Source organism: Mesoplodon mirus, assembly GCF_964341445.2.
Source record: "Mesoplodon mirus genome assembly, chromosome: 2".
Classification (NCBI taxonomy): Eukaryota; Metazoa; Chordata; class Mammalia; order Artiodactyla; family Ziphiidae; genus Mesoplodon; species Mesoplodon mirus.
The window spans coordinates 220,037,957-220,054,388 of NC_138977.1; the positions used below are offsets into that span (position 1 = coordinate 220,037,957).

General features: G+C 44.2%; 1 protein-coding gene across 3 annotated transcripts in view; it reads left to right on the plus strand.

Moving 5' to 3' along the window:
* PLPP4 (phospholipid phosphatase 4) overlaps positions 1-16,432 on the plus strand; it is a 138,393-nt gene that overhangs the window by 62,497 nt on the left and 59,464 nt on the right. The gene's annotated exons all lie outside the window — the stretch shown is intronic.

The following is a 16,432-nucleotide window of genomic DNA, read 5'->3' on the forward strand; positions in this document are numbered from 1 at the left end:
GGTCGAGCACCGTTCCCTTTTCTTCACTGGTTGGCTTAGAAACAAGATATTGAATAGGAAATAATGAGCCTGAGGACAAGGCTCTGGAGTTTACAAAACATCGTATGTGTTGCTTTTGTGAACTCGGCAGAGTGTAACATGTGACACTTTACCCTTTGGCAGTACCAATCAGAACTTGACAGTGCAAGGGAATTAACCAGGTTCCCTGGGACCTTATGCCTTTCAGCTCAGTGTTCTGTCTAGTTTACTCCTTCAATGAAGGTAGTGTATGTGTGTGTGTGTACCAACATATAGTATATATATGTATATATATATATAAGTGAACATACACCCTCCCTAATATATAGTCTGATTATGGGTATGTGAGCTGGGACCAGCCTTAAGCAAAGAATAAATAACATGAATCAGGTGCAGTGTGGTATAGTGCAAAGCATACAGGTCTTTAAAGTGTGACAAATCCTGACTCTGCCAGGTCCTAGCTCTGTGACTTAACCTCTCTGTGCCTCAGTTCCTGCTGTGTAAAGTGGGAATAAGGCCTCCACTATTGGTTGGAGTAAGGGTTAAAATAAGAGATGAGGATCACTGACATTTCTGGAGCTTCTGCCACGCCCAGATGTTAAGGTACATTATCTTATTTAGTCCATTCAGTATCTGTCAAGTACTTGGTATCATGCTTCAAATAAACCCCAGTCATCCATGCATTGTTTAGTCTCAGGACTGAGGTTCCCAGAGCGTTCTGGTTTGTGTCTTCATTCATTCCTTCAGTGTTTACTGAGTGACTTAGGTGCCAGGCACTGACTGTGACAGGTGTTGGGGACACAAAGATAAGTGAGACACAGCTCGTGTCCTGGGGAGTCCACGGGTAGTGGCAGGCTGTATATTTAGGTTGGTGATTCTGGGATCATTGGAGAGGAAGCAGGCCCACAGGTGACCACCTGGGAGAGGACAGCCTGCTCTCCTGACCCAGAGGCCTTGATTCCCCACAGGTCTGATTGTTGTTTAGCTTTGGCGAGCTTGCTACCTTAATCTTTTCGCTTTCTTCTAAGTACCTAATACATACCCTGATAGGGGCTGGATCAGGGAATAACTGGACGGCCTTTCCTGCAGAGTGGTCGTTGGGCATTTTGCTCAGAGTCATTAGAGATTAGGGCCTGTCAACAATATAGAGGTGCCTGGCCCTCTAAGTGGATCTCCATCAACCTGTGCCACAGCCCTGCCAGGTCCGGTTGTCCACACTTTGTGTGTAGGGACAGTGAAGCTTAAGACAGACTCGGCAGCTTCTTCAAGGACACTTAGCTGACGTTCATGCCCGCCTCTAACACGATAGTGTCTTGGGCTTTAGGTGATTAAATACAACAAGGTGTTCACAGCCCACGTTCATTTAAATAAATAACTCATTTTCTCCTCTAGTTTGCTGGAGACTTTAGTGGGTTGAATAATGGTCCCCAAAAAGATATGTCCAAGTCCTATAGCCCACAGAACCTGTGAATGTGACCTTATTTGAAAAAAGTCTTTGCAGATGTAATTAAGGATCTCAAGCTGAGATCATCCTGGCTTTAGGGTGGGCCCTAAGTCCAATGACAGATGTCCCTATAAGCGAAAGGCAGAAGAACATTGAGACTTAGAGATGCAAGGACGAAGGCCACGTGAAGGCAGAGGCAGGGATTGCAGTGATGCAGCCACAAGCCAAGGAACACCTGGAGCCACCAGAAGCTGGAAGAGGCAGGGAAGGAGCCTCCCCTGGAGCCTTCACAGGGACTGTGGCCCAGCCAACACCTTGATTTTGGACTTCTGGCTTCCAGAACTGTGAGGGAAGAAATTTCTTTCATTTTCAGCCACTAGGTTTATGGTAATTTGTCACAGCAGCCCTGAGAAAAGAGAAAGGAGACTTAGATTGAACACATTGGTTCATGGAGAGGGTTTGGCTTTGGAGTCATGGGGGAGATTGAGAGAAAGCACGCTCCTGGGCATGCTTCCTAAAATGCCCTCTGAGTTTAGTATTGCCAGGGGCACAGCCTGCATGACGGTGTAGGGTGCTGCAGTCACTCCCATTATTTAAGGTCATGCATTCATTTATCCCTTCCTGTCCGAGTTTGTTCTTCCTCTCTGAAGTCATGTTTTGTTTTAAGTGAGTCTGTTTCGGAGGCAGTGTAGGTGCCAGCTGGAGGAATGCCTGCAGTATTGATTTCCTATCTCCTTACTGTCAGGGATTCCTGGGCTGGCATTGTTTAGAGGTACCTGGGATGGTATTCACCTGGGGTCCACTTCTATCTGGTCTCCATCTGTATCCTTGTGGGGTCACTCAAGTTCTCTGTTGTTTTAAGACATGTTCTGTTCTCCCAAAGACCTGGTGCTGAGCTTCAAGGGGCTTCAAATATTATAAGCAGTAAGAAGTGAAACCCTGTGGGAAAACCTTAATCCTGGCTTTTGAACTGTTAACTAAGGACTGCAGCACAATTTCGTAGCTTCTGTTGCATTTGAACTTGGGAGGGAAATAGGTCTTACGTGACTAACTCAAGCTAGAAGACTGCTGGACCACAAAGAGCAGAGGCCAGGCCCCGCAGAAGTGTTTCTTTCAGAGGCTCACCCTCCCTGTCAAATGCGTTCCCTGACAAGTCTGCCCACCAGCTGCCTTGTCGAATGCGAGGCTGATGTCCCATCTGTGCTAGACGAGTTTTTGACAGAGGCTATTACTGCCTTTTGCTTAAGATGTACTTACAATGTTACAGATTTTTACTGCTTGGCAGACACAGAATCCTCCCCAGCCTCTAGGCTTTGGTGAGTATTTTCATCTGATCTCTTTTTTTTATGACAGGTCAGAGATTGCCTTGCAGGGAGCTGCCATATCCACTTAGAAAAACCATCAGTGCTGTTTTCTGGATTTCTTATTGTAGCTAATAGGAAGCCTAGTGGTTGGTGTGACTCTTTGCTCCTCCGAAGAGGTGGCAGACCTCAGAGGGGGTGACCTCAGTGGACTCCCATTTTGTGTACACACTCTTTCTCCCTTCAGTAAAATCAACTTCGTGGGTTGCATTTGGGTGAGTGGACACAGGGGCTCTGGACCAAGGGATCTCCGGAGACGAACTCCCCATTCTAGGTAAACGTGGGTTTGCTTCTGTTCTGTTCACAGGTGATTGGTGCCTGGGAGGTAGTCGATGTCCACATGTTGTCCTGCAGAGCAGTTGGTTTTCTTTGAACGCAAGAACAAACGTTGATTACTTTCGGAAACAAAAGATCTTGTTCTCAGTTTACCATAAGCAGTCCAACAGCACTGCCCTGAAGGGCTCATGTGCCAGACTTTCAGCAAATGGCACGTCCCTGTGGTAGCCATGCTATGGGACTTGCTCTGTGAGGCAGCCTAAGCCACGCTTGCTGGAAAAGCAGAGATCACGGTTTCAGAGAGCGTGTGATTTCCTTCAGAGTTTTGAGAAGCTTGGGGTTTAAAGTGGAAAAGGGCAATGTGGCTTCAAAGCAGGGATATTCTGAAAAGGGGATTGTCTTTCATCATACCATCTCAGCTTTTGATTGGATGCTGTTTCAACTTCCAAAAAGAGGATAGATTTCAGAGAGAAAAATTGAAAACAAAAACAAAAACAAAAAACCTTATTATTGCCAAGTCAAGCTATTAAGAAACTTCTGTAAAATGGTGGGAATGAATAAAGTGATACTGTTGTCCAGGGGTCGGCAGGTGACAGCATGTGGGCTGCCTGTTTGGTAAATAAAGTGTTATTGGTACACAGAGATGCCCATCACTTACGTATTGTTTATGGAGGCATTTTACAATGGCAGAGTTGAGTAGTTGCAGAGAGACCTGGCCCACAAAACTGCAAACATGTTGCCCATACTCCAAACAAATACTATTAAAAAGCATTACCACGGGGTCCCAGTAGGGGAGGGATGACTAAGCAGAGCACAGGGGATTTTTAGGGCAGTGAAACTACTCTGTGTGACACTGTGGTGGTGGATGCCTGCCATGATACATTTGTTGAAACGCATAGAATGTACAACACCAAGACTGAAGCCTAATATAAACTGTGGATGTTAGGTGATTATGACGTGTCAGTGTAGGTTCATCAATGGTAACAACTGCTGGAGGATGTTGCTAATGAGGGAGGGGCTGGGAGTCTATGGGAAGTTTCTGTACCTTTTAAAATTTGCTGTGAAACTAAAACTGCTCTAATAAACTAACGTCTAAGAAAAAGGCTTTACTAAAGCAAGACCAGTGCACTTGAATTGTGCACATAGATGTTTCATTTTAAAACAAGTCCATTATCGTATAAAAAGGGGGGCATTTATGGGATAATCACTGCTTATGGGATGCATTCTTTAAATGACAGACAAAATTTCAAGGCATATCTGGCCGCTGGTGATTTAACAGATTCTTCTTGAGTACTTAGTGTTTTATAGGTACAGGCTTGCACTTGGGGAGGGTACAGGATGCTCAGACGTGGCCATGTGCTGTTTGGGGCCAGGGCAAATACAAGGTGCTTTAACAAGTGCTCTGGGATTGGGGAGCTGGGAATTCCAGTTGGGGAACAGGGAAAGCCTCTGGAGGACAAGCTCTTTCTCCTGTCATTTCCCATGAGAGTACGCATGAGCTAGGTGTTTCGGGTCATTTATGTTTGAAGTGTCTTTATTCTATTTTCTAGCTGAGTGCAGAATTCTAGGTTGAAAATCAGTTCTGTGCAGGATTCTAGTTTACCGTGTGCTTCAGAGAGACCCAATGACATTCCCTGCTTTCATTTTGCTTTTCTCTTTCTCTCTCTGGAACCTCTTAGGAGCCTTTAGCTCTGGTCATCTGAAGTTTCACAATGATGTGCCTTCCTGGGACTTTTCTCTTTGTATTTACTGTTCTGGTCTCTCAGTGGGTCCTTTTATTCTGTAACTTTGTGTACCTCCCTCTATATTCCCTATTTCTTTTCTCTGGATCCTGTATTAGGCAGATACTGAATCTCCTGAGTTGATTTTATCTTTTAATTTTATTTCCTATTGTCTTTGTCTTTTTGTTCATCTCTCTAGGAGATTTTAAAAATTTAATTGGGCTTCCCTGGTGGCGCAGTGGTTGAGAGTCCGCCTGCCGGTGCAGGGGAAACGGGTTCGTGCCCCGGTCTGGGAGGATCCCACATGCCGCGGAGCGGCTGGGCCCGTGAGCCATGGCCGCTGGGCCTGTGCGTCCGGAGCCTGTGCTCCGCAATGGGAGAGGCCACAGCAGTGAGAGGCCCACATACCGCAAACAAACAAACAAACAAACAAACAAACAAAAAATTTAATTTACCTGCCCTTCTGTTGAATTTATTATGATGTTTATATTCTTAATTTCCAAAAGCTCTTTCCTTAACTCTGATTTAAAAAAAAATAACATCGGGTTCTTTTGTCATAAGTACGGTGTCCTCTCTCTTCTTTGTCTGCAGGTATCATCTGCTCTCGCCTTCTCTTTATCTGCATGTTTTTTGGTATCTAGCTTTCCTTAAATACCTGGAGATCTTTGGCTGGATGTTCTTATTTAACGTGGGAGCACTGAAGCTAACTGGACGGAACCCATTAAGTGGGCTTCACTGAAGGGTGGGTGGGGAGTGAACTGGTTGACCCTGAGTGTTAGCATCTGGCCTTTACTTAAAGGCCGTTCCATTCCCTGGAGGAGGCACCCCCCCACCTTCCCTGTCTCTGGCCAGGTGTACATGAACCTGGCATTTTGGAAGCCAAGCCCAGGGGCTTGGTTTCTCACCGGTCACCTTGCAGACCTTCCCTCAGGCCCCTGTGTTCGGTCTGATTGTTCAGCCCTGTTTTCTACTTGCCTGCGTTTTCCCAGCCCAGAGCCTTGAATGGTTAAACCTTCTACCTCCTTCAAAAGTTGGGGAGGTGACAGTTTCCTGGTTTGAGGATGGGGTGGGGACCTGGAGAGTTTAACTGCTCTCTGGGGACTTTCCAGCTACTTTGCTGTCCAGCCCACGTCTCACCCCTGCCTCCTGCAGTACCGGTTCAAAGCTTTGCAGGGCCCTGCCTGGTGAATTAGTGCTTCTCATCAGCACCACCGTCCCCGGCTCTGCCGGCTGCTTCCCATACTCATGTATTGTGGGGTGCAGCTGAGGTGCTTCTAGCTCCATTTAAGATAGAATTTGTTTCCCTATTTGCATTAGTCAGGGTTCTCCAGAGAAACAGAACCAATAGGGTATATGTATATATAGAGAGGGAGAGGAATAGTTATTTTAAGGAATTGGCTCACAAGATTGTGAGGGCTGGCAAGTCTGAAATTTGTAAGGCAGGCCGGCAGCCTGGAAATTTGGGTAGGATTTCTCTGTTGTAGTCTTGAGGTAGAATTTCTCACTTGGGAAACCTCAGTCTTTGTTCCTAAGGCCTTTAAATGATTGGATGAGACCCACCTACATCATGGAGGGTGAGCTCCTTTACTTAAAGTCAACAGATTGTAAACGCTCATCATAGCTTAAAAATATCTTCAAAGCAACTTCCAGACTGGTGTTTGACCAAACATCTGGGCACTATGACCTAGCCAAGTTGACACATAAAATTAGGCATCACGCTATTGTTCCTTCCTTCCCCTATCATTTTAAATTCAGAAATACCATCATAATGCTCTAATACCTAATAGTTGCAGGGGCACCATATGTTAGAAGATTCTCATGCACCCTCAGCGTTACTTTGATGATGGAGTCCTTGAGAGTGGAGTACATACATCAAAGGATCTTTGTAGGCTGAGTGTCTGGGAGTTTGCTTTTGTGGAACAAATCTAAATGGGTTGTAACTCTGGATTGAGAAATTATAAAATATCATCTATGCTAAGCAGCCAGGTTTAATTCCATCAAGCATGAATATTTAATATTATAAACCAGCTGGTTTTTGGAGTGGTTAGGCAGGCTTTTGCATAAAGAAACAGGAAATAGGAGAGCAGTAGACATTGCAGGATTTGTTTGTTTTGCATCATTTAATGAAATGAAATTGCTATCCAAGGTTTTTGCTGGTAGATGGGAAGCTTCTTCTTCTTCTTTTAAAAATGGTATAAAATGGGGCTTCCCTGGTGGCGCAGTGGTTGGGAGTCCACCTGCCGATGCAGGGGACACGAGTTCGTGCCCCAGTCCAGGAAGATTCCACGTGCCGCGGAGCGGCTGGGCCCGTGAGCCATGGCCGCTGAGCCTGTGCGTCCGGAGCCTGTGCTCCACAAGGGGAGAGGGCACAACAGTGAGAGGCCCGCGTAACAAAAAAAAAAAAAAAAAAAAAAAGGTAGAAAATGGCATGGGCTGCTTTGGGTCCTTGGTTCAACCAGGACAAATTGCTGGTCATTTGTCTGAGGTCAGTTCCATTGGTGTGGTTTGTCTTCTAACTGAGAAATGAAAGCTTCCAGATTCACTATCATGTCAAGGGACGCATCAGACTTGGCAAGAGCCTCTCCTGGCTTTTTTCCTAATTTCGTATTAGCCTTTATCTCAAACTTCTAAGACAATTTCCGAGGTTCTGGGAAGCAACTGCACTTATTTTGCAGCTTTTTCATCATTCAGATGAAGACTCCCCTGAATGCTGGAAAGTCTTGCTTTGGGGATGCCCAACCCTTGGAGGCAATGATTGCTTTAAGAAGAATCAGACCTCTTTGTAGGATGATGTTCCTCAATCTTTTTCTCATTATCATCCTTCCTCATTTTATAGGCTTCCCGCCCCACCCCCTGCCCGCCCAGTTTCTCTTCTCTACCATGAAATATTAATTCCACAGATAGATTGTATATCTGTTTATGTACTGTGGCCCTCTGGAGGACCACAAACAATTGTAATAGCTAAGATTTTCTCATCTCCCCAAGAACCAATTTTTGTCCCCTTGGGGGCAACATTGTCTTGGTGGGGAGTGGTGTTCTTGGTTTCTCTCACAAGCAGTAAGCTTTCTCCTCCTGAGTACAGGTAAGACTTTCTTGTTTCTTTGCATGTCTCATAATTTTGTTCTTGTTGTTTTTGGAAATTGGGTAGTTTGGGTAATATATTGGAGCAGTTGTGGGTACTGATCATTCCTCATTCTGGGGCTTGTTTTTGCTGTTTGCTTATTTATTTGTTTAGTGACTGGTTGGATTATTTTAGTGAAGCCTGTTTACCCTACTGTGTGAAGCCTCAGTATGATGTGGCTCCCACAGCCTGCAGCCTTGGGCATGTGCACACTCACCTGGGATGACAGTGGTTTTAGTAGGGTTCTCTTTGACTGTGTTTTTCCCTGACCACACCCCAGTGCTAGGTTCCACTGATTGATGACTCTATTGTTTTCAGCAATGCTCTGGGACATAAATGGCTCCACAGATTCATCCAATTAAATTCAAGCTCCTTTTCAGGGATAGCTTTTGAGGTCATGTTTGAGATTTGTCCATCCCCCAAGATGAACATCCCCTTCTTCTTTCCCTGGTTCTTGCTGGTAAACTAGCTGGCCTACCATTTAGTTTATATCTCCAGTGAACTTACTGTTCTCCTCCTAATTGCTTTTCATCACAACCTTACATACAATGTTTGTGAGAGTACCCTTAGGCTTGAACTTCACCAAGTTCCAGTAAAGTCAGTTCCTTTGGGAAGAGCTCCAGAACTCTCTATTTTAAGGTCTGCCTCTCCCCGAACCTTGTCTCTGGGGCTGAAGACAGGGACAGTGGCAGGTTCTTTCTAAGTGATGCTCATGCCTAGGACTTGGGCACTGGATGGAGGGGAGCACAGTAGCTTCTGGTCTTCTTGGGAGGTGCTAACAGCCTGTCTCTCCCAGCAAGATAACATTGCCCTTGACTAGAAGCTGTGGGAAGAGGGAGAGGGAGCCCTGTGTTCTGGGCTGTACCCCTCTGGAATGGACTTTCTATCACCCTAGGCTGGGAGGGAAGGAGGAAGAATGGATCAAGGTTCACATGCCACAGATTCTCACTGTCCTTACTGAGTTTTAGTATATCTTCTTAAATTAATGTTTCTTCATTTGCTGTATGCTCTTAGGACCACTTCCAGAGACTTAATTATTTTTTCAGTAATTTTCTCCAGTTTAGCTTGGGAGTGGGGTCCACAGAGCTTCTCATGCACCATTCTGGAAGTGGAACTCCCTTATGTCAGTTTTGATAAATTGTGTTTTTAAACTAGTTTTTACATGCATTTAGATTGTTGCATTTGTTAGTATAAAAGTGTTCATAATATTCCTTTATTGACTTTTTGATGTCTGTTAAGAAACAACAGTAGTGATACGCCCTCTTCCATTTCTGATATAGTAACTTGTATTTTTTCTCCTTTTTTTATTGATTAACTTTATGCATGGTTTATCAATTTTATTAAACTTTTCAAACAATCAACTTTTGTCTTTATTTTCTCTATTTTTGTGTCTTTTCTGCTTTGTTGACTTTGGCTCTTATTTTCATTGCTTCCTTGTTTTTAGTTTGTGTTCAATTTGCTCACAGTCTTAAATTGGAAATTGAAATAATAGTTTTTAAAGTCTTTTTTCCTTTCTAATGTAAGCATTGAAAGCTATAAATTTCCCTTGAGTCCTGTTTTAGCTGTATCCCACAAAATTTGTTACATTGTATTTTTATTGTTATTATGTTCAAAATATTTTCTAACATCCCTTGTGGTTTCTTCTTTGATCTATGGGTTATTTAGAAGTGAATTTTTTTTTACTTTCCTAATATTGAAGGCTTTTCCAGCTATTTCAGTGTTATGAATTTTTAATTTAGTTTTATTGTGACTAGAAAGCATACTATACAAAATTTCAGTCTTTTGAAATGTATGGAGATTTGTTTTATAGCCTAGTATATACTTTATCTTGGTGGATCTTTCACTCACACCTGAAAACATACTCTGAATTTGTTGGGTGTGGCATTCTATATGTGTCAATTAAGTTAAGATGTCATTCAGAGATTTTTGATTCTTTCTTTTCTTCTTTTTGTCTCGTTCTGTCAGTTGAGAGTAGAGTTTGATAATGTTCAACTATGATTACAGATTTTGTCTGTTTCTTTTTTTAGTTTTGCTAGTTTTGCTTCTTATGTTTTGGAGCTCTTTTTATAGGCACTTCCATATTTATGATTGTTATATATTCTTGTTATCTTGACCCTTTTATCATTATGAGATGTGTTGTGCTCTTCATTCTCTCTCCTCCTATTTCATGTAATGACTTCTTGTGGATGTGAGGCCCCTAGGCTCATCAGAGATCTTGTTCGTGGCCTATGATGATAGAATGGACTTGAATTGTAAAGGAATTGTTGGATAGGCAGCTGTTTTGTGTGGGTTCCTTTTATCACTGTTTCAAACCATTTGCTTTTAACTCAATCTTCCAAATTTAAGCCGAGAAGTCATTTAGGATGTTAGGCGTGTTCTAAAACTAGAAATTCAAATGACCACGTCTTCTGTAATGGACATCTTTTGGGGTATAGGTAGATGGGAGGAAGGAAGGAAGGGAAGTAGGTAGATAGATATCATGAGACAACACTGTTCCACAATCTCCTTCTGTGGAAGTTGTTCCAGTCCTGATGTGGGACTCAGGCTCAGCTGGGGCACCTGCCATAGAAATATTATCTTTTGGGTTCAGAACCACCCCAGGTCCTTTCTTTGTGTTTTCGCAGATTCATATCTAGTGTGCATATCCTTAGAACCAGTGTGTTTTCTTTTCCCTTTCGGGTGGAACTCATAAACATACATACGTTATTCCCATGAGGGTCTCTACAGCACATATTTCATTCCAGACTTGCTTCCTTTTGCCTCCCACTGGGCCTGGGGGCCATCTCTCTTGCCTCTGTTGGCATCTGCTTGGAAAATGCAAAGTCATTTGAGTGTTAGCTGGAGCCAACTTAATTAAGAAGTTAAGTCTGCTGAAGGAAAATGAAACAGATCATTCTGCAGCCAAGCGCGTGCAGTTGTTGGATGATTCAAGCCAATGCTTGAACACACTCAAGCTGTCAGAACCCACTCATATTCCTTTAGCACTTACTATGTGATTCACATCAATTTCTAACTACCAGCACCTGCTTCTCTCTCTGAGGGCTTCTGTGGTTGCCAGAACCCTCTCTGCCTGTGTTTATGACAGACTGGGCACATAGGGAATGAATGCTTACCCTGTCCCCTAGAGCAGTGGTCCCCAACCTCTTTGGCACCAGGGACCGGTTTCGTGGAAGACAATTTTTCCAAGGACCCGGGGCTGGGGGGATGGTTTCAGGATGATTCAAGCACATTACATGTACTGTGCACTTTATTTCTATTATAATTACATTGTAATGTATAATGAAATAATTATACAGCTCACCATAACGCTGACAGGAGGCGGAGCTCAGGCGGTAATGCGAGCGATGCGGAGCGGCTGTAAATACAGATGAAGCTTCGCTCGCTCGCCCGCCCGCTGCTCACCTCCTTCTGTGCGCTCACCTCCTTCTGGTTCCTAACGGGCTATGGACTGGTACCGGTCCGTGGCCCAGGGGTTGGGGACCCCTGCCCTAGTAGCCTACAGCCAGTGATTACTGGGGGATGATGTATAAATACCCCAGCTACCTTACCCCTTAGGTGGAACAGGTCTGAGGTGTGTGTTTTACACTGTCTCCCAGAGCTCCCCAGTGGAACTGAGCCCTTGCTGCCCACAGTGGTAACTTGCTTGATGTCACACGCTTTGCTGGCTTTCTTCCCATCCCTCTCACTTCCCCACTGATGTTTCCTGGGACCATCTTCCTATTAAACTACTTGCACTTGAATCCATCTCAGGGTCTCATACTGAGGGAACTCAAACTAAGACATTACCATGGCTAGCTCCTGCTTATTCTTGAGTTTCAGCCTAAAGGTGGCTTTGTTTAAGAAAACCACCCTGAATACCCCGAAACTCCTGTCATCATTCTTTGTCATAGCACATAGTTGAGTCCGTCATCATTCTGGCTGTTTACCTGTTTTTTGTCTGCCTCTGCTTCATGAGAGCAGGAACCTTGATTATCCCCAGCACTGATGTGTTCCCAGGGCCTAGCACAGCGAATGGCTCATTATAGGAGCCTCCAAATATTTATTGAACTAATTGATTTGTTAGCTTAATTGAAAAAAAACTCAAGTGAAGCAACATTTATGCTATAAAAAATGGGTCCCAAATTCACCATCGACGCTGAGTTCTCGGAACACCCATGCCTTCCTTTGTCTAGAGTAAGAAAGAGACCTGAGCTGTTAGGGTAGTGTGGTCAGCTCTCCTGCTAATCAGCAGTGTAATCTCGTGGCAAACCCTTGACTGCTCAGTCTTCTCTTTTACTCTTAGAAGATGAAGGGATATAGTTGGGATAGAGTTTCATAACTCACTTTTAGTGATGGAATTCTGGGTCTCTTTCAACCTCTCTGTCGTCAGCTTTATAAGAGGGTTTAAAAATACCTCCCAAAGGTGTTGCGAGTATTGAAAAGGATAAAGGCTGTGAAGCCCCTTGTACTCTGCCGGCACACAGTAGGTGCTTTGTGACTGGATCCCCTCTCTGCCCCCTCCAGCAGAGCTGGGGATCCCGCTAATGCCTGCAAAAACCAAGATGACACCGTGGGACAGGGTCCTTTCTGCTTGGAAGCCTGGGGTGGGACCTTGGGACTGGGGACTCCTGGGAGGAGAGACCAACAAGCTTCTTTACTCCAGAGCTTAGATATTCCAGAGTCTTTGTTTCTTTTGTAAGCAGACATTTTCAGAAGTTAAAACTTCTTTGGGAGCCTTTTTGTACTTGTTTCCACCAATAAATGATACAGTTTCAGTTGGTTGTCTCTCATAGGATTTTCTCCCTCAGTTTTCTAGGCCATGAGGGATCTCTACAATTTTTCATCAAAAGGAAAGGAAGGAAGGAGAGGAAGGGAGGAAGAACCCTTGCTTTCTTTATGGTTCATTTACTAACTAGATGGTAGGTGAAACGTGACAGACTCCAGATCCCACGGTGATTAGTAACTTTGTAAAAAAAATATGGCTCATACTTTTGTCCTTCACTCATATGGCCTTTTGGTCAAATGTTTGAGTATTTTGGCCTGGGTATTATTTACCACACCTTACAAATAACACAAGATTCCATTTATTTTCTTTCAAAACTATTCCCTTCCGGAAAAGAAGAAAAGTGACTGGCATTTGCTGACTGGCTCGAGCCAGGGAGCCCAGTGAAGAACTGCCCGTGTCTCCCCATTTCTTGGTCTTATGGTCAGAGGATTTGTTTCCTCTGACCGTTTATTAGGATTTAGCTATAAAAAAAAGTGAGGTGCTGCCATGTATTTCACAATCCGGCCTTTATCACGATATCTTAGGTAAAACTCCCAATACTCTCTAAGTACTTCAGAAAGTATTCATTCACTCATTTCTTTAGTGATTCAGTCATTTATTCAACACTTGTTTAGTGGACCTACTATGTGCCAGGTCTGCTTTGGTATAAGAGGAGACAGATGCCATCCCTGTCCTAGCAGCGTTTACAGGACATGGCCACTGTGAGCCATATGGTGCCTTATGCCAATTAGGAAAAGGTGTCTCTTGCTCCCAGCAGATGCAGTCCCAGGTACAGGGTATCATCAGCAGAAAGCAGGCATCCCTTATCAGCTGGGCACCCTTGGGCAGTGAGTATTCTGAACAGCCATTCTTGGCAGCCCTGATGGACAGCAATGGACATTAAACAAATCATTACTCAAATAGCTAATTACAAGCCTGCATATACAAGTAGGAAAAGTACATAATAACTAAATGGTGTCTCTTACATAATCAGAGGCATCTGGGACAGTTAATTCTGAAGGAAGAGTGAGGCAAGACCAGAGAAGAGGGGCTGAGAACATTTCTTACTGGGAGAACCCCAAGCATCCCTGCCTGGTGCCTATGGAGAAGAGAGCCAGGACACTTAGATAATTTTAAGATTTTTGGATTTCTGGTCTAATCACTGTGAGCATTCATTTATTTTCTCTTTCTCTATATGTTCATAACTACATATTGCTGAATGTCAAAAGAATGCTATTTTAAGACCTATCCTGGGGCAAAAAATGATAAATTTGCTTTTTTTTTTATTAGTTTCTGCTTTATAACAAAGTGAATCAGTCATACATATACATCTGTTCCCACATCCCTTCCCTCATGCATCTCTCTCCCTCCCCCCCTCCCCATCCCCCCCCCCTCCAGGCGGTCACAAAGCACTGAGCTGATCTCCCTGTGCTATGCGGCTGCTTCCCACTATCTATCTACCTTACGTTTGGTAGTGTGTATATGTCCATGCCTCTCTTTCGCTTTGTCACAGCTTACCCTTCCCCCTCCCCATATCCTCAAGTCCATTCTCAAGTAGGTCTGTGTCTTTATTCCTGTTTTACCCCTAGGTTAGTCATTAGATTTCTCTACATAAATACTTTGATATTTAAGAACATTTCTATATTGGTTATGGTAGAGAATAATTATTTTCAGATTCAGACAGACCTGAGTTTGGCCTGGCTCCATTACTGAGTAATGATGTGATCTTGGGCAAGTTGCTTCATGACTTTCTGCCTCAATTTACTCATCTGTAAAATGGGAGTTCTAATCTCTACCTTTTAAGGTGTGGGGAAAATTAAATGAGATGATTTAGTGCCCATTCCCCCTTGAACTCTGACTCTGGGAAAGATTGGAAGAGGTTGGTCTCTGTTCTCTTTGGCGGAGATAGGAGGGCAAGAGTGAAACAAAGTCTGCCCACATGTATCTATGCAAATGTGTTTGTTTCTAATACAGTAGGACAGCAGGCTACAGATGCATCCAGTTGAGTTCTCTACCGAAAGGTGTGTGTTTGATTATTAGATTCTTAATAATGTCCTTCATGGTATATGTTTTACTGTGAGAGTCATGCAATATATTCAGTCAACATATTTTTTTTGTGGTGGTTCTCATGTCTACACCTATGATATTAATTTGATTCTACATACAGATCTGTACACTTCAGAAACTCACTGTCTTATAATTTTTCAAAACAAAAGTAAAAAGTTGAAAAAAATTTTCTCTTATCATGGCCTGCTGTGTATTTAAGAATTATGGCCTGCCACTTAGATTATTCCTGAAAACCAGTGTGTGTTTCAGAGAGCCTCCCTTGAGCTGGGCTTATAGACAAGGCCAAATCAATGACCACAGCATGGCGCCCTTGTCTGCCAGCCACAGGTTTAGAAGTGGGAGGCCTGCTGGAGATTCATTTCCAAGAAGGTTGGTTAACAGTTGTAACCACACTTAGAAAGGTCACAGAGGCGGGGATACCCAGAGTGAGGTCAGCCAGAATGTCAGCCAGCATGGGCCCAGGTACAAACTGCCAGAGACATAGCCTGACCTTCGACCATGGGATTGAAAGTCATCACCTGCTACTTCATTCATTGTTCTCCTCGTTGGATGGTGGCTAAAGCTGAAGAACAGAAGTACCAGTCAGTCCTCTAAACAAATAACAATTTATGGAGGCAAAGGAAGCCTCTGGGTACAGCTAGGCTGGTTGTTCTAAAAAGTTGGAGGCAACCTGGGAACCACTGGTTACTGGGCCTCCTTCAGTCTGTTTATGAGAGTTGGGACTGGGAATAGCACAGGCATCTCAGTGCAAGTTCTTGCGGAGGAGCTGGCCACCTCCCCCAGGAAAAAAGAGGTGCTCTTGGAGGCCTCTGGCCCAACGCAGGAACTGTATAAGCCTCGTGACTTTGTAAAAGTATATTCAGTCCCTTTCATGCATCCAGCCCATCTGTGCTCTCATTCTTCAATTGCTGCTGAGAAATTAACTGGTAAAAGCTTTTCATGTGGTAACAAGAACCACAAAACCCACTGCAAAGCGACTGTCCATGATGCTTCGTTCTCGTCCCCGACATTTGGAACAGTTAGACCCCTGATTGTTGGTAAATGATGTCTTCGTTTCTCAAAGTCTTCAAAAATTCTTCCACGCGTGTGCAACACTCACTCGGATGGAGTTTTTCTTCTTCCAGAGGCAGTCCGTATGTCCTTCCTGATCAAGCAGCACTGTCCTTGCCCGTAGATGGCTGAGGCAGAGGAGGGGTGGAGCCCAGGCGACCCTGACACCCTCACAGCTGCCTGTCACAGAGTGCCCTCCCTGTGTGGTTGGCCGGTGGCCCCCTGCCAGTTCCGGTCGTGGAAAGAGCTGGAGCCTCCGCGGCCCGTGAGACCCAGAGGTGGGTCCTTGGGTGCTGTCTCTGTCCTTCACTCTGCCCTGGAAGCGGCAGTGCAGCGTAAAGGTGGGTGGGACGAAGGCTTGGCTCTCCTACAGTGTTTCATTTAAATCCTTCCTGAGGAGACCTGGATTCTGTACCTCTTCAGTCCCCAAACTCACTATACAATCTTCTTCAGTTCTCTCATCCATGATGGCACCAGCAGCCCTAAATGTTCCTCTGTGACACCAACCCTGAGGATGTAAGGATCTGTATCACTGAAGTCACTCACCAGTTTCTTTAACAATTCATTGGGGAATTCTAATCTGGGTATTTTCCCAAGCCATGTTTGAACCAATGTGAGTTCTTCAGAGAA